The 25,676-nt window shown below is 44.5% G+C and overlaps 1 protein-coding gene and 1 pseudogene across 4 annotated transcripts in view; both read right to left on the bottom strand.

Annotated features, from left to right (window-relative positions):
• The window catches only part of STARD13 (StAR related lipid transfer domain containing 13), a 393,039-nt gene that overhangs the window by 202,068 nt on the left and 165,295 nt on the right, over positions 1-25,676 (bottom strand). The gene's annotated exons all lie outside the window — the stretch shown is intronic.
• LOC127039060 (26S proteasome non-ATPase regulatory subunit 9-like) lies at positions 159-856 on the bottom strand (annotated as a pseudogene).

The raw sequence follows: 25,676 nt of genomic DNA, 5'->3' as shown, positions 1-25,676 counted from the left end.
GCTCAGTGAATGGTGCATGCTTCTGAAGATTTGAACAGGGGTCTCCTTTCTCCTCATCAAACAGAAAGGAGGGAATTGAATGTGTGTTTCCTACATGCCTGGTGAGTACTTATAACTTTCAGCCCAGCTGGGTAAAGATAGATTCCTCCTCCACCACCCACTTTGTGTGGGAACTTTTCAAACCAGGTTGGAGTTCAAAAAGTACAAACTTTGATCTTATTGTCTTCCAAGCCAGTTATCTTTGCAAGGGAAGAATATTGCATCCCAGCAGTCCTTTCCGAGCCCAGTGCTTTGGCGTGAGCCCGAGGTGTAATTTCTTGCCGCCATGGATCACAGTCACACTCAGTGGTTTCCCTTCACTGTGCTGCACCACGGTGACAATATTCTGCAGTGTCTGGAAGTTGTGTGTGTCGACAGAGCCAAACTTAATGATCTCATCATCAACCTGTAATCTCGAGATGCTGGTGGGAGAACCTGGGGTAACAGCATTCACTCCTGCGAAGGGCTGCGGCAGACTCTGGTTCTAATTCATTGCCTCAACCTGAGCTTCTGGCTCATCCTTTGCCTGCTTCACCTTCTCTCGGGCATGCAGCTGGTGGAGAGCTTTTTCCACTTGCAGCATTAGGACCTTGTGATCGTTCTGCAAACGGATGATGTTATGCCTGGCTGCACGGACTCGGTACACATCAACATCTGCACGTGGATACCCTTCGGCATCAACCAGCAGCTTGTTCATCCCAACTCCCTTTTGCCCCTCCAGCACTGCGTAACAGGCTTTGATCTGGGCCTCAAGCTCATCCTTTCTGCGGACTAGCTGCTGCACCTCGCTCACGCTCAGCACGTTGGGCCCGGGCATGGAGTGAGGCAGGCTTCTAGCTCATTCCTTCAAGAAACTACATAGGCACCTAGGCCAGGAGTGGGGTTCTTCTTAATGGATCACTATCAGAGATAGCTGCCTATCTCTGAGAACAGAGTCGACTTAGCACATCTCTCATTGGTTAGCTTAGGCAGGATGCTGCCTAGCATGCTGGCTTTTGTGGATCACATTCTAAGGAGCCAGAGTGGTAGCCGTGTTAGTCTGTATCAGCAAAAACAAGTACTCCTCATTGCTTATTTGAAGGAGCCTCTCTCTCCCCATTCATTGTATAGGACCCGAGGTGCCTGTCTTAGGCTTTGTGGATCACTGTGTTGTTCCTGTGATTTACTAGGCACTTAAAAATTAAGTGCCGTGACGCTTAGCCCTGGACTACACTACAGGGTTAGGTCGAATTTAGCAGCGTTAGGTCGATTTTATAATGAACGTGTTTACACAAGCAACCCCACTCCATCGACCTAAAGGGCTCTTAAAATCTACTTCTATACTCTTCCCTGGCGAGGGGAGTAGTGCTAAAATCGACCTTGCTGGGTCGAATTTGAGGTAGTGTGGACGCAAATTTATGTTATTGGCCTCCAAGAGCTATCCCAGAGTTCTCCAATGTGACCGCTCTGGACAGCATTTTCGACTCCAATGCACTATCCAGGTACACAGGAAAAGCCCTGGGAACTTTTGAATTTCATTTCCTGTTTGGTCAGCGCTCAATATAAAAGGCAAAACGCGACCTTGTGCCTAAACCACATTTGCTGTCTGCTGTGAATTCCTTGATTCAGTGTGAAAGAGTCTCCCTTTTGTTCTCAGAAATGTATCATCTTAAATTTTACTCTCCCCTTTTTATCCCCCCACAGGTGCAAATGTTTCTATGCTCCCCCTATCGTCTCCGTCCCTGAGGTTATCACAGATTAGAAGGCAAAAAAACAAACAACAACAAAAAAAACATACTTGCCATGACATGTTTTCCGAGCTCATGCAGTCCTCCCACACTGATAGGGCACAGCTGAATGCACGGAGGCATTCAGTGGCAGAGTCCAGGAAAGCATTAAGTGAGCATGACGAGAAGAGGCAGGATGCAATGCTGAGGCTAATGGGGGAGCAAACGGACCTGCTCAGGCATCTGGTGGAGCTGCAGGAAAGCCAGCAAGAGCACAGACCGCTGCTGCATCCACTGTACAACCGCCTGCCCTCTTCCCCAAGTTCCATATCCTCCTCACCCAGATGCCCAGGAACGTGTGGGGGAAGGCTCCGGACACCCAGCCACTCCACTCCAAAGGATGGTCCAAGCAACAGAAGGCTGTCATTCAAACTGCTTATTGTAGCCACACTACAAATCAAAACTATGCGGCCTTATCCTTCCCTCCTCCCCTACCCTACTTGCGCTACCTTATCAGTTATCTCCCTTTTTATTTTAAATTAAGAAAGAAAGAATGCATGGTTTCAAAACAATAGTGACTATTTCCTTTGCCAGCTGTGATCGAAGGGGGGAGGGTGGCTGGCTTACAGGGAAATAAAATCAAAGAAGGGGGCAGGTTTGCATCAAGGGGAAACACATATAACTGTCACACCATAGCCTGGCCAGTCATGAAACTGGTTTTCAAAGCCTCTCTGGTGCGCAGCAACCCTACCTGTACTCGTCTAATCGTCCTGGTGTCTGGCTGTTCAAAATTGGCAGCCAGGCGATTTGCCTCAACCTCCCACCCTGCCATAAATGTCTCTCCCTTACTCTCACAGATATTATGGAGCACACAGCAAGCAGTAATAACAATGGGAATATTGTTTGCGCTGAGGTCTAACCTAGTCAGCAAACAGTGCCAGCAAGCTTTTAAACATCCAAAGGCACATTCTACCACCATTGTGCACTTGCTCAGCCTATAGTGGAACTGCTCCTTACCACAGTCCAGGCTGCCTGTGTATGGCTTCATGAGCCATGGGAGCAAGGGGTAGGCTGGGTCTCCAAGGATAACTATTGGCATTTCAACACCCCAACAGTAATTTTCTGGTCTGGGAAGTAAGTCCCTTTTTGCAGCTGCTCAAACAGCCCAGAGTTCCTAAAGATGCAAGCATCGTGCACCTTTCCCGGCCATCCCACATTGATGTCGGTGAAACATCCCTTGTAGTCCACCAGTGCTTGCAGCACCACTGAAAAGTACCGCTTGCAGTTTACATACTGTTTGGCAAGGTGGTCCAGTGCCAAGATAGGGATATGTGTTCCATCCATCACCCCACCAGTTAGGGAAACCCATTGCAGCAAAGCCATCCACTATGACCTGCACATTTCCCAGAGTCACTCCCTTTGATAGCAGAATGTCAGTGATTGCATTGGCTACTTGAATCACAGCAGTCCCTATAGTAGATTTGCCCACTCCAAATTGATACCAGCTGACTGGTAGCAGTCAGGCATTGCAAGCTTCCACAGGGCTACAGCCACTCACTTCTCAACTGTCAGGGCAGCTCTCACTTTGGTATTCCTGCGCTTCAGGGCAGGGGAAAGCAATACACAGAGTTTCAGGAAAGTGGCCTTACGCATGCAAAAGTTTCACAGCCACTGGGAATCATCCCATACCTGCAACACTATGCGGTCCCAGCAGTCTGTGCTTGTTTGCAGGGCCCAGAATCGGTGTTCCACTGTATCAACCAGCCCCACTGCCACAATGAGGTCCCAATTGCCACATCCCATGCTTTCAGGAACGTCTGTGTCCGTGTCCTCCTCACAATCATCCTCGTGCTGCCATCTCTTAGCCAGGTTCTGCGCATACTGCAGTATAATGCGCGAGGTGTTTACAATGCTCGCAACAGCAGTGGTGAGCTGAGCGGGCTCCATGCTTGCCCTGCTATGGCATCTACATGGGTAACCCAGGAAAAAGGGCATTAAATGATTGTCTGCAGTTTCTTTCACGGAGGAAGAGGAGACTGATGACATGTACCCCAAACCACCCGTGACAATGTTTTTGCCCCATCAGGCATTGGGAGCTTAACCCAGAATGCCAATGGGCAGCGGAGATGGCGGGAACTGTGGGATAGCTTCCCACAGTGCACTGCTCTGTGAGTCAATGCTAGCAATGGTAGTGAGGACACACACCACCGACTTAATGCACTTAGTGGGGACATAATACAGTCGATTGTGTAAAATCAATTTCTAAAAATCGACTTCTATAAAATCGACCTAATTTTGTAGTGTAGACATACCCTCAGTGTTGCAATGCCTAAGTCCTTCATGGAGTCACTTAGGCATATGTAACTACTAACTTTAGTGGAGTTACTCTGTATTTTCATTAATGTAATTGACAGCACAATTTGGCTCAACATTTCTAACTGCTAAAAGAGATTTTAATACTTTTTGTAGGAAAGAAAGTGGGCAAAAAACAGAACATGCCAACCTGAGTTGCCAATTTTCTAATTTTTCAAAATCAGACACTTCAGGCGCAACCATTGCTCACTGCTCTCCCTTCCCCCAGGACTCATCTGCCACCTGCAGAGCTGGGCTGGGAGGAGCTGCTGCAAAGCCTGCCTGCCTAATCAGAGCATGGTGGGGGTGAAGGGGGGTGTCAATTCCGAGAGAGAGAGGCCGGGAACCATCAGGGCACAGCAGAGCAGAGGGTGGAGGTCAGTCTCTGGAGTGAGGGGATGGAGAGAATCAGGGCCCTGAGAGGATGACAAGGTGGGACAGGTTGTCACGAGTGGCAAGCCCAGCCACTGGCTCCACTCCTCAAACGCCGCATGCTGTCAGGATCTCACCCCCAGGCAGCGCCGGAACCAGGGAACCAATTTCTCAGATTAAGTTTCTCTCCATCAGCTGAGCTCCTTCACCAGCAGCTATTCTTCTCACCTCCCAGTGGTGAAGGCCAATTGCAGTTACTGTGGTAACCAGATTTTGGGGTCCAGTCAGCAGTACTGACCAAAGACTGCACAGGTCCCTTTTCAACCAGACTTTCCACCCAGCACCCCTAATGGCAATGCCAACGCCAACATGTAGCAGAAACAGAAAAGCTTCAGAGAAGGACATCACGAATGATCAGAGACATGGAAAGACTTCTGCCTGAGGAGAGAGAGAAAAGACGGACTATATACTTAGACAGGAGTTTTAAGATTTTCAAAGCCAACTACAGGCTTTGGTCATACAAATCCCTTTCATTTCAAAGGGAGCTGGGAGGCTTGATTCCTTGCATGGCTTTGGCAATCTCAACTGAGACAAATAAGAGAGGATTTGATAGAGGTAGATAAAATAATGAAGTATTTAGAGAAGAAAAATTGGGTGCTCCCATTTACCTCATGATATAAGAAAAAGGTGGCATTCAGTTAATCTGAAAGACTACACATTTAGGCCAGATAAAAGGATGTACTTTGTGCCTCCCATGGGCTATGTCTTCCTATGGCAAAACCAAAGCCATGAATTCTATTATCACAAAGCAGCCCTTTTCCCATCAGTTTTCTCATAATTCCCATGAACTCCTCTAGCACCTTCCATTATTGTACTATTTTATTCTGTCAGCTGCTTTATACAGTTATTCTGAGCCTGTGCACTCACTTCCTCTAAACAGTGATTTCTACAGATGGAGATTATTTAGTGTCCTGAGGAAAAAAGTGAAACCAGCTGTTTTAATGAAGTGAGCACTTTCCACATCTACAAACACCCTCTGCTCCTGTCCTCAATTAAAAAATTTTATTGTGAAAAGCAGGCCCGATAAGCATATAATCAGGGCATCGCTTCTCGAGCTGTGAATAGATACCATCACCTTCAACTCAGATTACTTTAAAGTAACACTTTCATGCTTTGTACTCTGATGAAGGAAATTCCATGTTTATTTCTGAAATAGCATTTGCAATTTAGTATTGCTGCAAAACATTTGCTAAAAATGGTGTGAATAGTTCACAGACCTGTCAGCATCCATCTGTTTGAGTCTATTAATGATACATTCCCAGCTGTGGCCTTTCCAAAGTCCTAAATAATACAAGCTTCTGACTTATTAAAAATACGATAGCTGAAATCTCACTCTAGAACTGGTTTATTTATGTAAGACTGTAAAATCTGTTTTATGATTAATTAAAGAAAACATTCAACATTAACAAATCAGGGAGGCATAGATTACATATTATGAACCATACGCTCCTCTTTAGTAGTAAAATAGTGCAGAGAAGTCTGAGAGCCTCAAATAATTTACTACACAATTATTCTGGATAAGTTAATATATATCATGCCATCCAGACTGGGAGGGGCGGCAGTAACTGTAGTAATCAGTGGGCACGTGATTCACATTGAAAGGATATAATTAAAAAAAAAATCTGCTGTAACAACTTTGTCAGGAAAGAAGTGGAGCTCCCTGCTCCTGCATATAATAGACTCTACAGTAAAGGGCCACAGCACATGCAACAGACTTTCCTGAGTCCCTGGCAACCTAAGATGAAGCTTTCACAACCCCGCCATTTGCCCTGGATGCTTAGGCGTCCTCTGAAACTTATATTTTGCTATACTGAAGTGTGATTTCTGTCAACAAGAAGTTTATACTGCTCAGGGCCACATTAACTTACTGTCATTTTTCTAGAGTAATGTAGGGATTACTTACTCAAAACTCCCACTGAGTTAATAAAACATTGAAGTAAGTGGGAGTTTTAACTGAGTAAGAGCGACAGACCTGGCCCCTTGCTTGGTATCCCATAGTAGCATTCATAACAATCCAATTTTGCCTGGACTCTTCCAGCTGCACCATTGTGGAGCTGGCAGAACTTTTGTGTGAGATCATCTTTTTTTTTTTTGGTCCTAAATTGCTGTGGCAGCAGGCTAAGTACAAACCCATAATATCCAGATAACTCCAAGCATAGACTTGACTAAAGCGGATTATAATTCCAAAATGTATCACACATTTGAGTTTGGTTCCATTGCTGAACATATTTTATTCATACATTCTTTTTACAGCAAGGCTAATCATCCAGGCCTGAGTAGGTGGTAATATGCATCATGTGCTACCCAGGCGGGGGTGAGTTAGATCTATGAAGGATATAAACAGAAATCAATGATAACTTTATACACTGTTATATTTACTGCAGGCATATTTGGTTCTAGAGTACCTTTTCCTTGACTGAAAACAGAGTATGAGGCTCTCAGAGGATGCCTGACTACAGTAAATGAAGCCGGTGTAGCATCTCTGTGCCAGAACAGGTGTTCCCAGTTGGCCAGTTAAGAAGATGGGGCACTGACTGGCGCTATAAAGGACCAAAGAGATACTCAAAGAGAGAAATACACAAATACTGACACCCACAGAGAACGGGTGAATTGGAGAAACCAAGTGAGTCAGGGTAGTGGGTAAAAGTCAGTTAGTAACAGAGCAGGGGAGAGTGGCCGGGTAGTCAGGGATTGGGGAAGATCTTCAGGAAAGCTGCACACAGAGTAGAAAGCTCTCTGCAGGCCCTCTCTGGAAAGAGGGAGGAATTATCATCAGGAAGCCAGAGGTGGGACTGCCCTGCTGACTTTCAAGAGCCAAAGTTAGTACTGGGAGGGAGGCTGAAAAAGGCTGAGGGCTAGGAAGCCCAGAGGAGGGGCTAGCCAGCTGTCATTCCTGAGCCATGGAGCCATGACCAGAGAAGACTAGAGAGGGCTGGAGGCTGAGAGCAGCACAGTTAGATGCCTGCTGGCTCTTTCAGTGGAAAGCAGAATCCAGAGGGTCAGAGAAAACTGACAGCTGGGAGTGCAACCTAAGGAAAGTCATGGGAGCTGTACTGGAGAGATGAGGTTGAACTTATTGGGAAATGAAAAGCCTATAACCTAAACCAAAATGGAAGCAGACTGTGTGCATGTAAAATTAAAAAAGTTGTACAGGAGTTTTTACACTAAGGGCTGTGGAAAAGCCAACAGCTGTGGAGGAGCACAAGGGATGTGTCTGTCTGAACCTTAGGAGAGGTTTTATTAAAGGGGATCCTCTATATCCCAGTAAAGAGGATAGAAGCTGATAAAGTAGCATTGAAAAGAAACGGTCAAACAAACAAACAAAAATAAAAGAGAGTCCCATTCAATCACATCACAGGAAGGCAGACAACTAAATATTGACAAATTTTGTAAGTGCTTGTATACAAAGTCAAAATATTAAGATGGTGAACTTGGGTGCCTGGTATTAAATGAGGATATTGATATAATAGGCATCACAGAAACTTGGTGGAACAATGATAACACTGCTCTACAGCCAAAATGCTTCTGAAATAAATGTAGTCCAACTTTACCAATTCTGGGTCACTGAGAATGAAAATGATGCTTAAAATTGTTGATTGGCTCTAGTTTTCAAGATATGCTATTGGGTCAGTATATACGACCCTTGACTTGGGAATGGCGGAGGAGAAGTGAGTTATAAAGGGAAGGGATCTCAATTTAAACCAGAAATGACTAAAATACATCTTTGACTGGATCTATGAATAAATCTATGACTGGGTTTGGACAGTACTTGCTTTTGAGGCAAAACAATGAATGATGCAATCTGAAGCTGGTATTGCGTCATACATGATATGAATTGCGTCATGTTATTCCTAGAAGTCATGGATGATGCAATCATAACAAAGCTTACATCACTCTGCTGAACAAATTGCCCTATATCAGCTCTAGAAATCATACAGTGTCGTGCTCTCTTATTTGTCAGTGTTTGATTTTGCAAAGGGACACATTTCTGTTTAGCCAAAGTGAGCAGAGATGCCTCGTACTTGTGTGAAGAGTGCAGATAACTTCTGCTATGTTTGTGGTGAAGTGACTTTTGCATCACAAAAGCGCAGTCTAACCACTATGGTTAAGAAAGCCTTTCACCTTTCTTTTGGCTGCCAAATTGGAGATCAGGACAAGAGGTGGGCCCCACACATATGCTGCAACACTTGTGCAACAAATCTTCGCCAGTGGTTGAACAGGAAAAGGAAATCTATGCCTTTTGCAGTGCCAATGATTTGGAGAGAGCCAACAGTTCATAGCAACAATTGTTACTTCTGCATGGTGCCTCCAGTTGGGAAAGGTGTGTCAAAGAAGAAAAAGTGGACTGTGCATTATCCAAACATTCCATTAGCTATACGCCCAGTACCCCACGGAGAAGGACTGCCGGTTCCTGATGCACCAGAATCATTCTCACTTGAGTCAGACGAGGAAGAGGAAGAGGATGAAACTTCTGGTCCTGCACCATCAATGTCACAGGACCCACATTTTCTCCCATCCTCCTCCTCTGAACCACACCTCATAACACAAGGTGAACTGAATGACCTTGTCAGGGATTTGGAACTACCCAAGAGTAAGGCAGAACTGTCGGGCTCCAGACTACAGCAGTGGAATCTCCTGGCAGGCTATCAGGGCAAATGGAGCCCATCAATGCTTGCAGACTATTGCTGGACAGTGACAAGAGATGCTCCATTTAATGAATACAAGAGACGAGCCAAGAAGCGCCGAGTAGACACTGAATAGGACTAAACTATGTACATAATAGTTTTTTGCCTTTTGTTTCATAATAAATTTTATTTATATAACCCTTTTGCTGATTTTTAAAGTGTTACATAAACAGGACAGGTGAAATATGATCATGTAAAGCAACCACAAACACATGAAAAGACCTAGGTTTACAATTTATGATTAAAACTCTACTATCTACACAATATACATAGACATAAAATGTAAAAACTTAAATATCTTAGAAACAGTAGCCAATCAGTTGTTTTAATTGTCATATTTGAATTCAGCACATCAAAATACATAATAAATAGAACATTTTATCTCTGAAGCAGACGACTTCTCAAAAAATTGTAGACCAGTGTAATCAATGGCACACAGTAAGAGCAGGGTACAAAATATATAGGAATGACAGAGTGGGTCATGCTAGTGTGAGTCGTATGATATGTGAAAGACAGCAGAAAGTCAAATATAGTAAAAATCTTAAATGAATCTAACAGTACTATAGAATCTCTATGGACAGAAATTCCATACCTGATTAATGAGTCTAGCACACGGGTCGGCAAACTACAGCCCACAGGCAGGATCCAGCCCACCAGCCATTTTAATCCAGCCCTCGTGCTCCCCTGGGGAGCAGGATCAGGAGCCACTCCACGCAGCTCCCGGAAGCAGTGGAATCGCCCCTCCCCAGCTCCTATGCGTAGGGGCAGCCAGGGGGCTCCGCATGCTGCCCCCTCCCCAAGCGACGCCCCCACAGCTCCCATTGGCCAGGAACCCACGCCCCAACCCCCTGCCCCAGCCCTGATCCCCCTTCCACCCTCTGAACCCCTCAATCCCAGCCCAAAGCAGCCTCCTGCACCCCAAATCCTTCATCCCCAGCCCCATCCCAGAGCCCGCACACCAAGTCAGAGCCCTCACTCCCCTGTCTGAGCCCAGAGCCCCCTGCATTCTGAACTCCTCATTTCTGGACCCATCCCAGAGCCTGAATCCCAACCAGAGCCCTCACCCCCTCCCACACCATAACCCCAATTTAGTGAGCATTCATGGCCTGCCATACAATTTTTATTCCCAGATGTGGCCCTCGGGCCAAAAAGTTTGCCCACCCCTGGTCTAGCAGTAGGAATATACTACCGATCATTTTCCAGGATGGTGACAATGATTGTGAAATGTGAGGGACATAAGAGAGGCTACCAAAAAACCCAGAAAACCCGGTATTAATGGGGAGATTTCAACTACCACCATATTGACTGGGAACACATCACCTCAAGATGAGATGCAGAGATAACATTTCTAGACACCAGTAATGATTGCTTCTTGGAGCAGCTAGTTTTGTAATATACCAGGGGAGAAGCAATTCTTGATTTAATCCCAAGAGGCACCCAGGATCTGGTCCAAAAGATGACTGCAGCTGAACCACTCAGTAACAGCAACCATAATGTAACTAAATTTAACAATCTTGTAGGGGAGAAAATATAGAAGAAATCTACCACAGTAATATTTACCTTCAAAAGGGGAACAATACAAAAATGAGGAAGCTACTTAAATGGAAATTAAAAGAAACAGTCACAGAAGTGAAATACCTGCAAGCTGCATGGAAACTTTTTAAAAAACAGCATAATAGGGATACCGCAAATCAAAACAAAACAAAAAGAACACCAGTAAGAAGACCAAAACAAAACCACCATGGCTAACCAGCAGAATAAATGAGATAATTAAAGACAAAAAGAAATCCTTTAAAAGTAAATTCTATTGAGGAATATAAAAGGAACATAAACTCTAACAAGTTTTACAGTAAACTGTAAAAGTATAATTAGGGAGGACCAAAAAAAATTGAAGAGCAACTAGCAAAAGACAACTATCAGCAAAAAAATTTTTTCAAGTGCATCAGAAGCAGGAAGTCTGCCAAGCAATCAGTGGGGCCACAGGATGATTGAGATGCTAAAGAAGCATTCAAGGAGGACAAGGCCACTGCAGAGAAGCAAAATGAATTCTTTGCATCGTTCTTCACTGCAAAGGATGTGAGGGAGAATCTCTGTTTTTTTATGTGGCAAATTGGAGGAACTGTCCCAGTTTGAGTTGATCAGTTATACAGTACTAAGTCATTAGGATGAAATGGTATTCACGCAAGAGTGCTGAAGGAACTCAAATATGAAATTGCAAACTACTTTCTTTTTTTTTTACATAACCAATTCCTTAAATCAGTCTCTGTACCAGAGAACTGGTGGATAGCTAATGTGACAATTTTTTTTAGAAGGCTCCAGAGGTGATCCTGGAAATTATAGGCCAGTAAACCTACCTTCAATACATGCAGACTGGTTGGCCCATGTCAAAAAAGATATATTAGAATTTAAAAAAGTACAGAGAAGGGCAACAAAAATCATTAGGGGTATGGAACAGCTTTCACATGAGGAATGATTAAAAAGACTGGGACTGTTCAGATTGGGAAATAAGACAATTCAGGGGGATATGCTAGAGGCCTATACAATCACGAGTAGTATGGAGAAAGCAAATAAGGAAGTGTTATTTAGCCCTTCATATAATCCAAGAACCTGGGATCACCCAATGAAAATAATAGGCAGTAGGTTTAAAACAAACATAAGGAAATATTTCTTCACACAATGCACAGTCAACCTTTGGAATTCATTGCTAAGGGATGCTGTGAACGCCAAAAGTATAACTGGGTTCAAAATAGAATTTTGTAAGTTCCTGGTGGATAGGTTGTAGAATATCAGGGTTGGAAGGGACCTCAGGAGGTCATCTAGTCCAACCCCCTGCTCAAAGTGGACAATTCCCAGACAGATTTTTGCCCCAGATCCCTAAATGGCCCCCTCAAGGACTGAACTCACAGCCCTGGGTTTAGCAGGCCAATGCTCAAACCATTGAGCTATCCCTCCCCCCATTGAGGGTTGTTTGCCAAGATGGTCAGGGATGCAACCCAGTGCTCTGGGTGTCCCTCAGTCTTTGACTGTCAGAAGCTGGGACTGGAAGACATGGAGTGGGCCACTCAATAAATTGCCTTGATCTGTTCATTCCCTCTGAAGCATCTGGCACCAGACACTGTCAGAAGACAGGATACTGGGCTAGAAGGACCATTGGTCTGACCCAGTATGCTATTCTTATGTTCTGATTACAGTTATTGGAGCTCTACTTGGTGTGTTACATATACTGTTTGGACTACGCTGGTGAATTCTGGACTACGTTTGTGGGACTTATGTCCATGGGGCTCATGTAATAATTAACCCGACAGGGGATATAGATAGCCAGAAACGACTGTTTGGATGATTTCAGGGGAATCTAAAGAGGGAACTGATGCAGATGCACTTGTCATGTTTTGACCTCTGGAGGGCATCCTATGACAGGTGTGATAAACTAGGGAAGTGTTCTGGATCTCTACCAATTATATCAGATACTAAATCACTCAGTGTATGCAGAATGACACGCACTAAGACCAGGTAGAATAAATGGTCTCAATTCCAAAATACATGTAAGATTTCATCACCAAAATGAAGTGGAAGAAATGCAGATTCTTTTATTAGAAAGATGGATTAAAACCTTCAGACCTAAAAACCAGCTAACTAGTAAACATATGATATTCAACAGCTGTAAAAACAGCTTGACAGAAATCTAAAGTTCGACAGGTCTGAGGTCCAGAACTGCTATATCCAGTCCTGGACCAGTGTTTAAAAAGCACTGCTATACCAAATGGCTAGTGATAGGGTTAAAGTCTGCTATCTTGTCACTGGGCCTAGAAATAAAAACCTCTGCTCCACTGGAAAGCTCGGTCTCTAAGTTTCCAGTGGAGATGGTGGTGTAATATATTCCTTCTAATAATAGGAGACAATGAAGATATTTTAAATTTGTGTCAGCAGATAAAATCGTCAAAAACAAGTCCTATTTTCAAAAGTGATTTGGATTCTTTGGCTTCTAAGGGTATGTCCACACTATGAAATTAGGTTGATTTTATAAAAGTCGATTTTTAGAAATCGATTTTTTACAGTCGACTGCATACGTCCACACTAAGCGCATTAAGTTGGCAGAGTGCGTCCTCACTACCGTGGCTAGCATCAACTTACAGAGCGGTGCACTGTAAGTAGCTATCCCACAGTTCCCCAAGTGTCCGCTGCCCATTGGAATTCTGGGTTAAGCTCCCAGTGCCTGATGGGGCAAAAACATTGTCGCGGGTGATTTTGGGTACATGTCGTCAGTTGCCCTTCCCTCCATGAAAGCAATAGCAGACAATCATTTCGCGCCTTTTTTCCATGCAGACTCCATAGCACGGCAAGTGTGCAGCCCACTCAGCTCAGTTCACCAACACCGCCGCTGTTGTCTCCTGGGTGCTGCTGGCACCAGACGGTGCAATAGGACTGCAACCATCGTCATTGTCATACACTGCTTCTGCTGCAACTCTACTCTGCTGATATTACCTCGACAGTGAATTTCTCCATGTTCTCTGTCATGGCCTCCTGGGTGCTCGGGAAACGTGCGTGGTGCTAACCGTCATTCTCCACTGCTTCTGCTACAACTCTGCTCTCCTGGTGCCATGAATCCACCTTGCAGGTCCTCTCATCGTTTGGTATAAATATCTTTTCTCGTGGCATCCATTGTCATCCACCAATTCCGCTGCAACTCTGCTTTCCTTCTCTCCTTCAGACACCATACCATGGCAAGCATGGAGCCTGCTCAGCTCACCACTGCTGTTGTGAGCATTGTAAACACCTCACGCATTATCTGAGGTATGTGCAGAACCAGAACCTGCAAAAGCAGGTGAGAAGGCAATGACAGTGTGATCATGATAGTGATGAGGACATGGACACAGACTTCTCTCAAAGCACAGGCCCTGGCAATTTAGACATCATGGTGGTAATGGGGCAGGTTCATGCTGTGGAACGCCAACTCTGGGCCTGGGAAACAAGCACAGAATGGTGGTATCGCATAGTGTTGCAGGTATGGGATGATTCCCAGTGGCTGTAAAACTTTTGCATGCATAAGGGCACTTTCATGGAACTTTGTGACTTGCTTTCCCCTGCCCTGAAGCGCAAGAATACGAAGATGAGAGCAGCCCTCAGAGTTGAGAAGCCAGTGGCAATAACCCTCTAGAAGCTTGAAATGACAGACAGCTACCTGTCAGTCGGTAATCAATTTGAAGTGGGTAAATCTACTGTGGGGGAGGCTGTTATCCAAGTAGCCAATGCAGTCACTGAGCTGCTGCTATCAAAGGTAGTGACTCCGGGAAATGTGCAGCTCATAGTGGATGGCTTTGCTGAAATGGGTTTCCTAAATGTGGTGGGGCGATAGACAGAACGCATACCCCTATCTTGGGATCGGACCACCTTGGCAGCCAGTACATAAATCACAAAGGGTACTTTTCAGTGGTGCTGCAAGCACTGGTGGATCACAAGGGACATTTCACTGACATCAATGTGGGATGGCCAGAAAAGGTACATGACACTCGCATCTTCAGGAACTCTGGTCTGTTTCAAAAGCTGCAGCAAAGGACTTCCCAGATGAGGAAATAACTGCTGGAGACATTGAAATGCCTATAGTTATCCTTGGGGACCCAGCCTATCCCTTAATGCTATGGCTCATGAAGCCATATACAGACACCCTGGACAGTAGTAAAGAGCTGCTCACCTGTAGGCCGAGAGTGCAGAATGGTGGTAGAATGTGCATTTGGATGTTTAAAAGCATGCTGGTGCTGTTTACTGACTCGATTAGACCTCAGTGAAAACAATATTCCAATTGTTATTGCCGCTTGTTGTGTGCTCCACAATACCAGAGAGTAATGGGGAGACATTTATGGTGGAGTGGGAGGTTGAGGCAAATTGCCTGGCTGCTGATTACATGCAGCCAGATACCAGGGCGATTAGAAGAGCGCAGTGCGCCCTGCTGCGCATCAGAGCAGCTTTGAAAACCAGTTTCATGACTGGCCAGGCTACAGTGTGTCAGTTCTGTTTGTTTCTCCTTGATGAAAACCCGCCCCCTTGGTTCACTCTACTCCCCTGTAAGCCAACTGCCCTCCCGCCTTCAGTCACCTCTTGCAGAGGCAATAATGTCACTGTTTCAAAATCATGCATTCTTTATTAATTCATCACACAAATAGGGGGATAACTACCAAGGTAGCCCAGGAGAGGTAAGGAGGGAAGCACCAGGTGGGATTGTGGATGAGGGTAGGCGGGAAGGACAAGGCCTCACTGCACTTCAAGACTTATTGAATGACAGCCTTCTGTTGCTTGGGCAGTCCTCCGGGGTGGAGTGGTTGGGTGCCTAGAAGGGTACCTCCCCACATTCTAGGGCATCTGGGTGAGGCTATGGAAATTGGGGAGAAGGGCAGGTGCTTAAACAGGGGCTGAAGTGGCGGTCTGTGCTCCTGCTGCATTTCCTGCAGCTCCACCAGACGCCAGAGCATATCAGTTTGATCAGCCAGTAGCCTCAGCATTGCATTCTGTCTCATCGCGCTGCCGCCACCTCTCCTCTTGCTCACGCCACCTCTCATCTGGCTCGTCCTGCCTGTACTCGCGTTCATTTTCTGCTTTCCTGGACTCTGACATTGTTTGCCTACATGCATTCTGCTGAGCTCTTTCAGTGCAGGAGGACTGCATGAGCTCAGAGAACATTTCATTGCGAGAGCGGTTTTTTTCACCTTCTTATCTGCGCTAGCCTCTGGGACGGAGATGATGGGAGAGAGTGGAAACATTTGCAGCTGCGGGATGAAAAAAGGGAGAGTAGTATTTAAAAAGGCACATTTTAGAGAACAATGGGTAGACTCTTTCACGGTGAACCAAGCTGTTAACATTACATAGCACATGTGCTTTCAGTATAAGGTTGCATTTTGCCTCTTATATTGAGGACCTGCCTGTTTGGTGTGAGGGATCACACATGCAGGGCCGGGCAACAGAATTCGGCTTGCAGGCAGCCATGGTAAGCCACAGTCTTTCGGCTTCTTCAACCACCATTACATGTTGGACTGGTTTCAAACAGCAGCTCCCTCCTCTCCCATACCAAGCACCCGTTGGGTTGGCCATTTGAAAGGAGGGGCTATACTGGCTGCGAATGCATCCTAAGTCTTCAGGGCAAATTAATCATTAAACACTCTTGCTTTTAAACCATGCATTATATTTACAAAGGTACACTCACCAGAGGTGCTTTCTCCAGCTTCATGGTCCGTGAGCCTGGGTGGGGAAGGTATTGGTTCCATGGTGATAAACAGTTCTTGGCTGTTGGGGAGAATGGTTTCTCCGCTTATGTGCTTGGTTTCTCCTCCTCCCTCAAATCCTCATCCCTGTTGCGTGAGACTCCCCTCCTTGCAGGTGTCCATGGATGGTGTGGGGTAGTGGTGGGGGCCCCCCTAGAATTGTATGCAGCTCATCCTAAAAGCTGCATGTCTGGGGCTGTGACCCAGAGCAGTCATTTGCATCTTTGGCTTTTTGGTAGGCTTGCCTGAGCTCCTTAATTTTCACGCAGCACTGCTGCAGGTCCCTATTGTAGCCTCTGTCCATTATGCCCTTAGAGATTTTTATAAATATTTTGGTATTTCGTCTTTTGGAATGGAGTTCTGATAGCACACATTCGTCTCCCCAAACAACCAGATCTGGTACTTCCTGTTCAGTCCATGCTGGAGCTCTTTTGCGATTCTGGGACTGCATGGTCACCTATGCTGATGAGCTCTGCATGGTCAACCGTGCTGATCAGCTCACCATGCTGGCCAAACAGGAAATGAAATTCAAAAGTTTGAGGGCTTTTCCTGTCTACCTGGCCAGTGCATCTGAGTTGAGAGTGCTGTCCAGAGCGGTCACAATGGAGCTCTCTGGGATAGCTCCCGGAGGCCAATACTGTCGAATTGCGTCCACACTACCCTAAATTCGACCAGATGATCTTGATTTCAGCACTAATCCCCTCGTCAGAGAGGAGTACAGAAATCGATTTTAAGAGCCCTTTAAGTCGACAAAAATGACTTTGTCGTGTGGATGAATCCAGGGTTAAATGGATCTAACGCTGCTAAATTCAACCTAAACTCATAGTGTAGACCAGGGCTAAGTCTCATTGAAAGTCAGTAGTGCCTAAGTAACTTTTGAAAGGGGAACTTAGATTCCGAAGACACTCAGGGACAGATTTTTAAATGTATTTAGATGCCAAAGGATGAAGAGAGACACCTAGTGGGATTTTCAAAATCACTTAACTATCTAATTGTACTGATTTAAATCATATTACAAATCTGGCCCTGTGGCACTTTTAAAAATTTTACTCAGTATCTTCAGCCAAGAATTTAGCAGTTACTGTCTTAAAAACTGCTTGAAAATACCATATTTAGAATCATAGACTATTAGGGTTGGAAGAGACTTCAGTAGATCATCTAGCCTAATCCCCTGCTAAAAGCAGGACCAACACCAACTAAATCATCCCAGCCACGGCTTTGTCAAGACGGGCCTTAAAAGCCTCTAAGGATGGAGATTCCACTACCTACCTGGGTAACCCATTCCAGTGCTTCACCACTCTCCTAGTGAAATAGTGTTTCCTAATATCCAACTGAGAACTCCCCCACTGCAATTTGAGAACATTGCTTCTTGTTCTGTCATCTGCCACCACTGAGAACAGCCTAGCTCCATCCTCTTTGGAACCCCCCTTCAGATATTTTGACCATTTGAACGAAGAGTTCGAATTCCATCCTTCACATGTTGCTATTATGATGAGAGCTACAGAAGTGCCTCTGGTGTAAAGATTTTTTTTTTAATGGAAACATTAATCTCTAACGCTAGAAGCTGGAGAGATATTAGTGTCAAAATAATCTCAGACTTGAAAGAATAAAAACATCTCACTGAGAATGATGTGACTTTAAGGTCCAATGTCTCAAATTCTGCCATGCTAGGGACACTTTGTTGGATCAACAGAAATGGTCAGGGCCGCCCAGAGGATTTAGGGGGCCTGAGGCAAAGCAATTTCAGGGGCCCCTTCCATAAAAAAAAAGTTGCAATGCTATAGAATACTATATTCCTGTGGGGGCTGCTGCATGACCCGGGGCCTGGAGCAAATTGCCCCACTTGCCCCCCTCTCTGGGCGGCCCTGGAAATGGTTTTAGAATCTGGGAACTTTTCTAAGTACTAATCGTAAACCAGCCATCCGAAAGAAAAATGTTCCTTCTTGAGTGATATAAATTGTCTGCAGGAAAATACAGGCCTCTAGACTAGTTTATAACACAGGGCAAAGAGGGCACACTTTGTGTGTATGTGCGCGCACCTATGTGCAACCTGTTTGTTTTTACCTTGTGATGTTTAGAGTGGCACAGGCCAGTGACAGATATGTGCAGGAATATGACAAATTCCAAACCCTACTGCTGTGTGCTATCAAATGGATTAAGAAGCTCAATGGCAATTACCAACTTTCAATCAAACAATTACACCATCTTGCTGTGACCTTTTTTTTTGGCCTTCTAACATGATTTTTGTAATTCCCTATGCAGAAATGTAGATAAGTGTTTATATAACCTCTGAAAAAAAATCAGGAGATATCAGCACCTCTGAAATGTTGGTCCCATGACAATCAAAGCTACACTAAAGCATAGATTTTTAGCTTAGTGCACTGGGAATTACATGCATAAATCTCAGTGCAATGAAACATTCTAACTTGTACTTACAGAATCAGAGACGTTCAGAGTTATGGATGTCACTCTGTACCTGACTCCATCAGCTATGCCTCTTGTACTGCAAAACCTCAGTGCAATGGGCAACCCAGAACATTGTATTGTGATGCATATTGTGTTATGGATATTCATATATATTATTGCCCTCTGCTGGAAGGAATGGCAGAGTAACTCATGTAAAAGTGTTTACTGTTTAAATTAGCAGAATTGCTCTTTCAGCTGACCTAGTGAAGGTCTTTTGGAGCCAACAATCATGAGTTTTACATGATTCTGATTGCTGCATGTATAATGTTACTTATGATAGCGGTCTCAGATTATTACAATATATGCTGCACTTCCAAGGCATAATGGGATAAGGTGAAGGCAGTTTCAAATCTAAGCTGTAAGGAGGACAGGCAAAAGAGCCACTGAAGTGCAGTGCTCTTGCTGATGCTCTGAGCCCAGCTGAAGAGCGTCTAATACTAACATTATCTTTTTCAAGCCTGCGACTATTGCAGGAGAGAGACCACTACTAGTGCTATATTAGTTTTATGAGGGCAATATTGCCAAACCCAAACATTCCAAAAACATGACTGGAACTCCAAAATTCATGAGATGGGCTTAAAAATTATGAGATATTATAAAATAAATGTTGGGTTATTTTTATTAGCCTTGTGTGTTTTTTGAATCCTTAAGGTTCACATTTTCCATTTTTTCTTTGCAACCACGATGGCTAGAAAATTTTTTTAGATGAAATCTGAGACTCACATAATCACATGACTCCAATATCTGCGGCTTTAAGGGAAACACATCACAAAAATTGGCAATACTAGGTAGAAAAATAAGAAAAGCAAGATAAATAGCAAGAAACGCATAGGTGATACACAATACATAGTGGGCTTAGGAAGACGTGTATCTCAAACATTCACCTCTTCAGTAAAACCATTCTGGTCTCTACGGCAAAGTCAGGGATCAGCAACCTTTCAGAAGTGGTGTGCCGAGTCTTCATTTATTCACTCTAATTTAAGGTTTCGCGTGCCGGTAATACATTTTAACGTTTTTAGAAGGTCTCTTTCTATAAGTCTATAATATATAATTAAATTATTGTTGTATGTAAAGGAAATAAGGTTTTTAAAATGTTTAAGAAGCTTCATTTAAAATTAAATTTAAATGCAGAGCCCCCTGGACTGATGGCCAGGACCTGGGCAGTGCGAGTGCCACTGAAAATCAGCTCATGTCACCTTCGGCACGTGTGCCATAGGTTGCCTACCTCTGATATAAGTATTCAGAAACTTTAATAACGGCTTCTTTTTTAAAATGAGAAATACCATAAGCACTGTAAAGAGTTCATTTATCTTTTAACCCAAAGTGACAAGAGACAGAATTCACTTGAAAACTAAGATTCACTCAGTCCTTCAATTTGAGATCAGAGTCTATGTACTGTGGAAAACAAGGGAGTGGGAAGATGACGGAGGACACATGACCTCCCCATCTGTCTTTTCCCTGGCCTGCCCCCAGCCTGTGGCCCCCCTTGCTCTCCCTGCCCCATGTTACTTGGGGTTCTGTTCTCCCACTGCACTGCCCCTCCCCACCCCCGGGCACATTCAGCTGCTCTTCCTGGCGGCCAGAGCTGGGCAGGAAGCAGGACAGAGCACTCCTGGATACTGCCTGGTGCAGCGCAGCAGCTGCCTGGGTGAGTTTAATGCAGGGGCTTTAAGGGAGGCAGCAGGTCTCAGGCAGGCTGCTTGCATGGCCCCATACCACTCCCGGAAGCTGCTAGCTACTAACACGTCTCTGCGGCCCTTGATATGTGGGGGAGGGCAGCTCAGTGCACTGCCCCCACCTCCCCCCCCATTCCTGAAGTTCCCACTGACCAAAACCAGCCAATGGGAACTGCAGAGGCAGCGCTTGTGGGCAGCACATGGAGACATGCTGTCCCCCTCCCCTCAGGGGCATGAAGAGATGTGCCAGCAGCCAACTGCTTCTGGGAGCAGCGTAGGGCTATGAAAGGCAGGCAGCCTGCTGAGCCGCCGGCCAGAAGCCACCTGTAGTAAGCACCTCCCAGCCAGAGTCTGCACCTCGCACCCCCTCTGGCACCCAAACTCCCTCCCCCAGGTCAGAACCCCCTCCTGCAACAAACTCTCTTCCAGAGCTCACACCCCTCACCCTCTTCTCCATCCCAACACTTTGTCCCAGCCTGGAGCCCCCTCCTGCACCCAAACTCCCTCCCAGAAAGAAACTAATAGAACAGCTGTTCTAAGGCAAGAAGTAGGCTATTTTGAATTAACTCAACTATATTCTACATGTTTTAAGACTAAAATGTAACCACAGAATGGCTTTATGTTAATTAAAAGGCAAGTTTAGTATAGCGTTAATAGCTTTGATGCCATAATTATGATCATTTAGTTTTAAATGAGGAAAAGACTTGTGTGACAAGTTCAGTCACAGAGACCCCCCTGATGTGCTGAGACTATCTCTGAGCCCATTCTCCCTGCCAGCTTGGGACTTCAGAAGCCTGCCTTGTTGAACCAGACACGCTAGCCTGCTGCAAACACAGACCCAGGTCTGAACCACGGCCCGAAAGCTGCATACTTAACTGAAAACAGCTTAAGAAATGCTCTTATCTCCAGCACCCAAATACCCAGTTCCCAATGGGATCCAAACCCCAAATAAATCTGTTTTATTCTGTATAAAGTTTATACAGGTAAACTCATACATTGTCCACCCTCTATAACACTGATAGAGAGAGATGCACAGCTGTTTGCTCCCCCAGGTATTAGTTAAGAACATAAGAACGTCCATACTGGGTCAGACCAAAGGTCCATCAAGCCCAGTAGTCTGTCCTCTGACAGTGGCCAATGACAGGTGCCCCAAAGGGAATGAACAGACAGGTTATCATCAAGTGATCCCGGCCCTCTCACCCAATCCTAGCTTCTGGCAAACAGAGGCTAGGGACACCATTCCTGCCCATCCTGGCTAATAGCCACTGATGGCCTTCTCTTCCATGAATCTATCTAGCTCCTTTTGAACCCCGTTATAGTATTGACCTTCACAACACCCTCTGGCAAGGAGTTCCAGAGGTTGACAGTGCATTGAGTGAAACAATACTTTGTGTTTGTTTTAAACCTGCTACCTATTAATTTCATTTGGTGGCCCCTTGTTCTTGTATTATGAGAAAGAGTAAATAATACTTCCTTACTTAGTCTATATCACACATAATTTTATAGACCTCGATCATATTCCCCCTTAGTCGCCTCTTTAATAAGACTGGGACTTTTCAGCTTTGAAAGCTCTCCTCATACGGAAGCCATTCTATACCCCTAATCATTTTTGTTGCCCTTTTCTGAACCTTTTCCAATTCCAATATACCTTTGAGATGGGGCGGCCACATCTGCATACAGTATTGAAGGTGTGGGCATACCATGGATTATATAAAGGCAATATGATATTTTCTATCTCTTTCTTGATGATTCCCAACATTCTGTTCAGTTTTTTTGACTGCCGCTGCATATTGAGTGGATGTTTTCAATGACTCCAAGGTCTCTTTCTTGAGTGGTAACAGCTAATTTATACAATGATGGGGTCTAAGTATAGTTAGGATTATGTTTTCCAATGTGCATTACTTTGCATTTATCAATATTCAATTTCATCTGCCATTTTGTTGCCCAGTCACCCAGTTTTGTGAGATCCTTTTGTAACTCTTCGCAGTCTGCCTGGGACTTAACTATCTTGAGTAGTTTTGTATCATCTGCAAATTTTGCCACCTCACTGTTTATTCCCTTTTCCAGATTGTTTATGAATATGTTAAATAGGACTGGGCTCTGTACAGATCCCTGGGGGACACCACTATTTACCTCTCGCCATTCTGAAAACTGACCATTTATTCCTACCCTTTGTTTCCTATCTTTTAACCTGTTACCAATTCACGAGAGAACCTTTCCTCTTATCCCATGACTGCTTATTTTGCTTAAGAGCCTTTGGTGAAGGATCTTGTCAAAGGCTTTCTGAAAATCTAAATACGCTATATTGCCTGAATCGCTGTTGTCCACATGCTTGTTGACCCCCTCAAAGAATTCTAGTAGATTGGTGAGGCATGACTTCCCTTTACAAAAACCATGTTTATTTCCCAACAAATTATGTGCATCTATGTGTCTGACAATTTTCTTTACAATAGTTTCAACCAATTTGCCCAGTACTGAAGTGAGGCTTACCGGACTGTAGTCGCCAGGATCACCTCTGGAGCCCTTTTTTAAAATTGGCATCACATTAGCTATCCTCCAGTCATTTGGTACAGAAGCCAATTTAAATGATAGGTTAAAGATGACAGTTAGTAGTCCTGCAATTTCACATCCGAGTTCCTTCAGAACTCTTGGGTGAATACCATCAGGCCCTGGAAACTTATTACTGTTTAGTTTATCAATTTATTCCAAAACCTTGTCTAATGACACCTCAATTTGGGACAGATCTGTCACCCAATAAGAATGGCTCAGGTTTGGGAATCTCCCTCACATCCTCAACAGTGAAGACTAATGTAAAAGTATTCATTTAGTTTCTCTGCAATCACCTTATCATCTTTGAGTGCTCCCTTAGCATCTCGATCGTCCAGTGGCCCCACTGGTTGTTTAGCAGGCTTTCTGCTTCTGATGTATTTTTAAAATTTTTTTGCTATTACTTTTGGAGTCTTTGGCTAGCTGTTCTTCAAATTCTTTTTTGGTCTTTCTAATTATATTTTTACCCTTCATTTGCCAGAGTTTATGCTCTTTTCTATTTTCCTCATTAAGATTTAATTCCCACTTTTTAAAGGATGCCTTTTTGCCTCTCACTGCTTCTTTTACTGTGTTGTTTAACCACAGTGGTTCTTTTTTGGTTCTCTTACTATGTTTTTTAAACTGTGGTATACATTTAAGTTGAGACTCTATTATGGTGTCTTTAAAAAGTTTCCATGCAGCTTGCAGGGATTTTACTTTTGGTACTGTACCTTTTAATTTCTGTTTCACTAACCTCTTAATTTTTGTGTAGTTCCTCTTTCTGAAATTAAATTCTACAGCACTGGGCCACTGTGGAGTTTTCCCCGCCACAGGGATGTTAAATTTAATTATATTGTGGTCACTATTACCAAGTGGTCCAGCTATATTCACCTCTTGGACCTGATTCTGTACTCCACTTAGGACTAAATCAAGAATTGTCTCTCTTCTTGTGGGTTCTAGGACTAGCTGCTCCAAGAAGCAGTCATTTAAGTTATAGTAAGATGAGGCCCTGAAACATAAACCCTTATCAGAGGCCCAGTATGAGGCCTGAGGCCTGAACTAAAGTAATGGTCAAGACTTTGCTAACATAAAGAAAAGTTAAGCTCTGAGCCAGAGGCAGGCCCTGCTCACAGAAGCTGGCAAGAAAAGGGCTGATACTGCAAAAAGAGACATATCTAAAAAGGTACTGGACACCAGATATCAGAACATTCGCATACTTGTACACTCCACACCGATAACAAGGAACAGGCTGACCCATCCCAATGACAGAGCCAAAAGGATAATATGATGAATAGAGTTGTTTTGTTCAAACCAACATGTACAAGGTGAGAGGCGGCACCTTACTAAGTAGAGGGGTTGTATCTTGCTACGTAGAGGGGTTGCACATCAATACGTCAGGAGTGATGTGTAACTTGTTGGTACCCGTGTATAAGAATGCATTCCTGGGGCAGTGTCTTTGTCCAGCCGAGAGGGCAGTGGAAAGTCCCGCCACTGACTAAGCCAAGTCCATTGTCAGGGAGCACATAAGTACTAGCTAGCCGCACCTCAGCAGCACCTTGGACTTCTATGCCGGGGAGCTGGAGACTGTGTTTATCTTCGACAATAAACCTGGCTGACATGCCTTTGTACCTTACTAGAGTCTGTGGTCATTGTGGGTTCTCTCAGGGTCTGCTGTGTCAGCTATCTGCGCAGAGCTGGGACACCACACAGAGGGAACACACACACACGCAGCCGATTGATATCAACACTGAACAGAGCAGAGCACCACACCGGGAGCATCTGACGACATAAGTCATTAATTACTTGCTCTGGGTTAATTAATAAGCAAAAGTATAAAAAGCAGGATTTAAGTGGTTTCAAGTAATAACAGACAGAACAAATTAAGTTACCAAGCAAAATAAAACAAAACACGCAAGTCTAAGCCTAATACATTAAGAAACTGATTACAGGTAATCTCTCACCCTCAGAGATGTTCCAATAAGCTTCTTTCACAGACTGGACTCCTTCCTAGTCTGGGCCCAATCCTTTCCCCGGTAAAGTTCTTGTTAGCTCCAGCTCAGGTGGGAACTAGGGGATTTCTCATAACTGGAACCTCCTTTGTTCTGTTCCACCCCCTTATATAGTTTTGGCATAAAGCAGGAATCTTGTGTTTCTCTGGGTCCCGTCCGACCCACTCCTAAATTGAAAAGCCCCAGGATTAAGATGGATTCTAGTACCAGGTAATATGGTCACATGTCCTGCGAGACCCCAAGCCTTCATTCTTCCTGGCCTGATTTACAGGAAGGCTTGCAAGTAAACAGAGCCATTTACAACCAATTGTCCTAGCTGATGGGAGCTATCAAGATTCCAAACCACCACTAATGGCCCACACTTTACATAATTACAATAGGACCTCAGAGTTATATTAAATATTTCCAGTTTCAGATTCAAGAACGATACATTTATACAAATAGGATGGCCACACTCAGGGCTTGTCTACATCACAAAGTTGCAGCGCTGGTGAGGGGGTTACAGCGCTGCAACTTAGGAGGTGTACACATCTGC

Source organism: Gopherus flavomarginatus, chromosome 1 (assembly GCF_025201925.1).
Source record: "Gopherus flavomarginatus isolate rGopFla2 chromosome 1, rGopFla2.mat.asm, whole genome shotgun sequence".
Classification (NCBI taxonomy): domain Eukaryota; kingdom Metazoa; phylum Chordata; order Testudines; family Testudinidae; genus Gopherus; species Gopherus flavomarginatus.
Note: the sequence above shows the minus strand (reverse complement) of the source record. Positions and strands in the feature narration are given on the sequence as shown.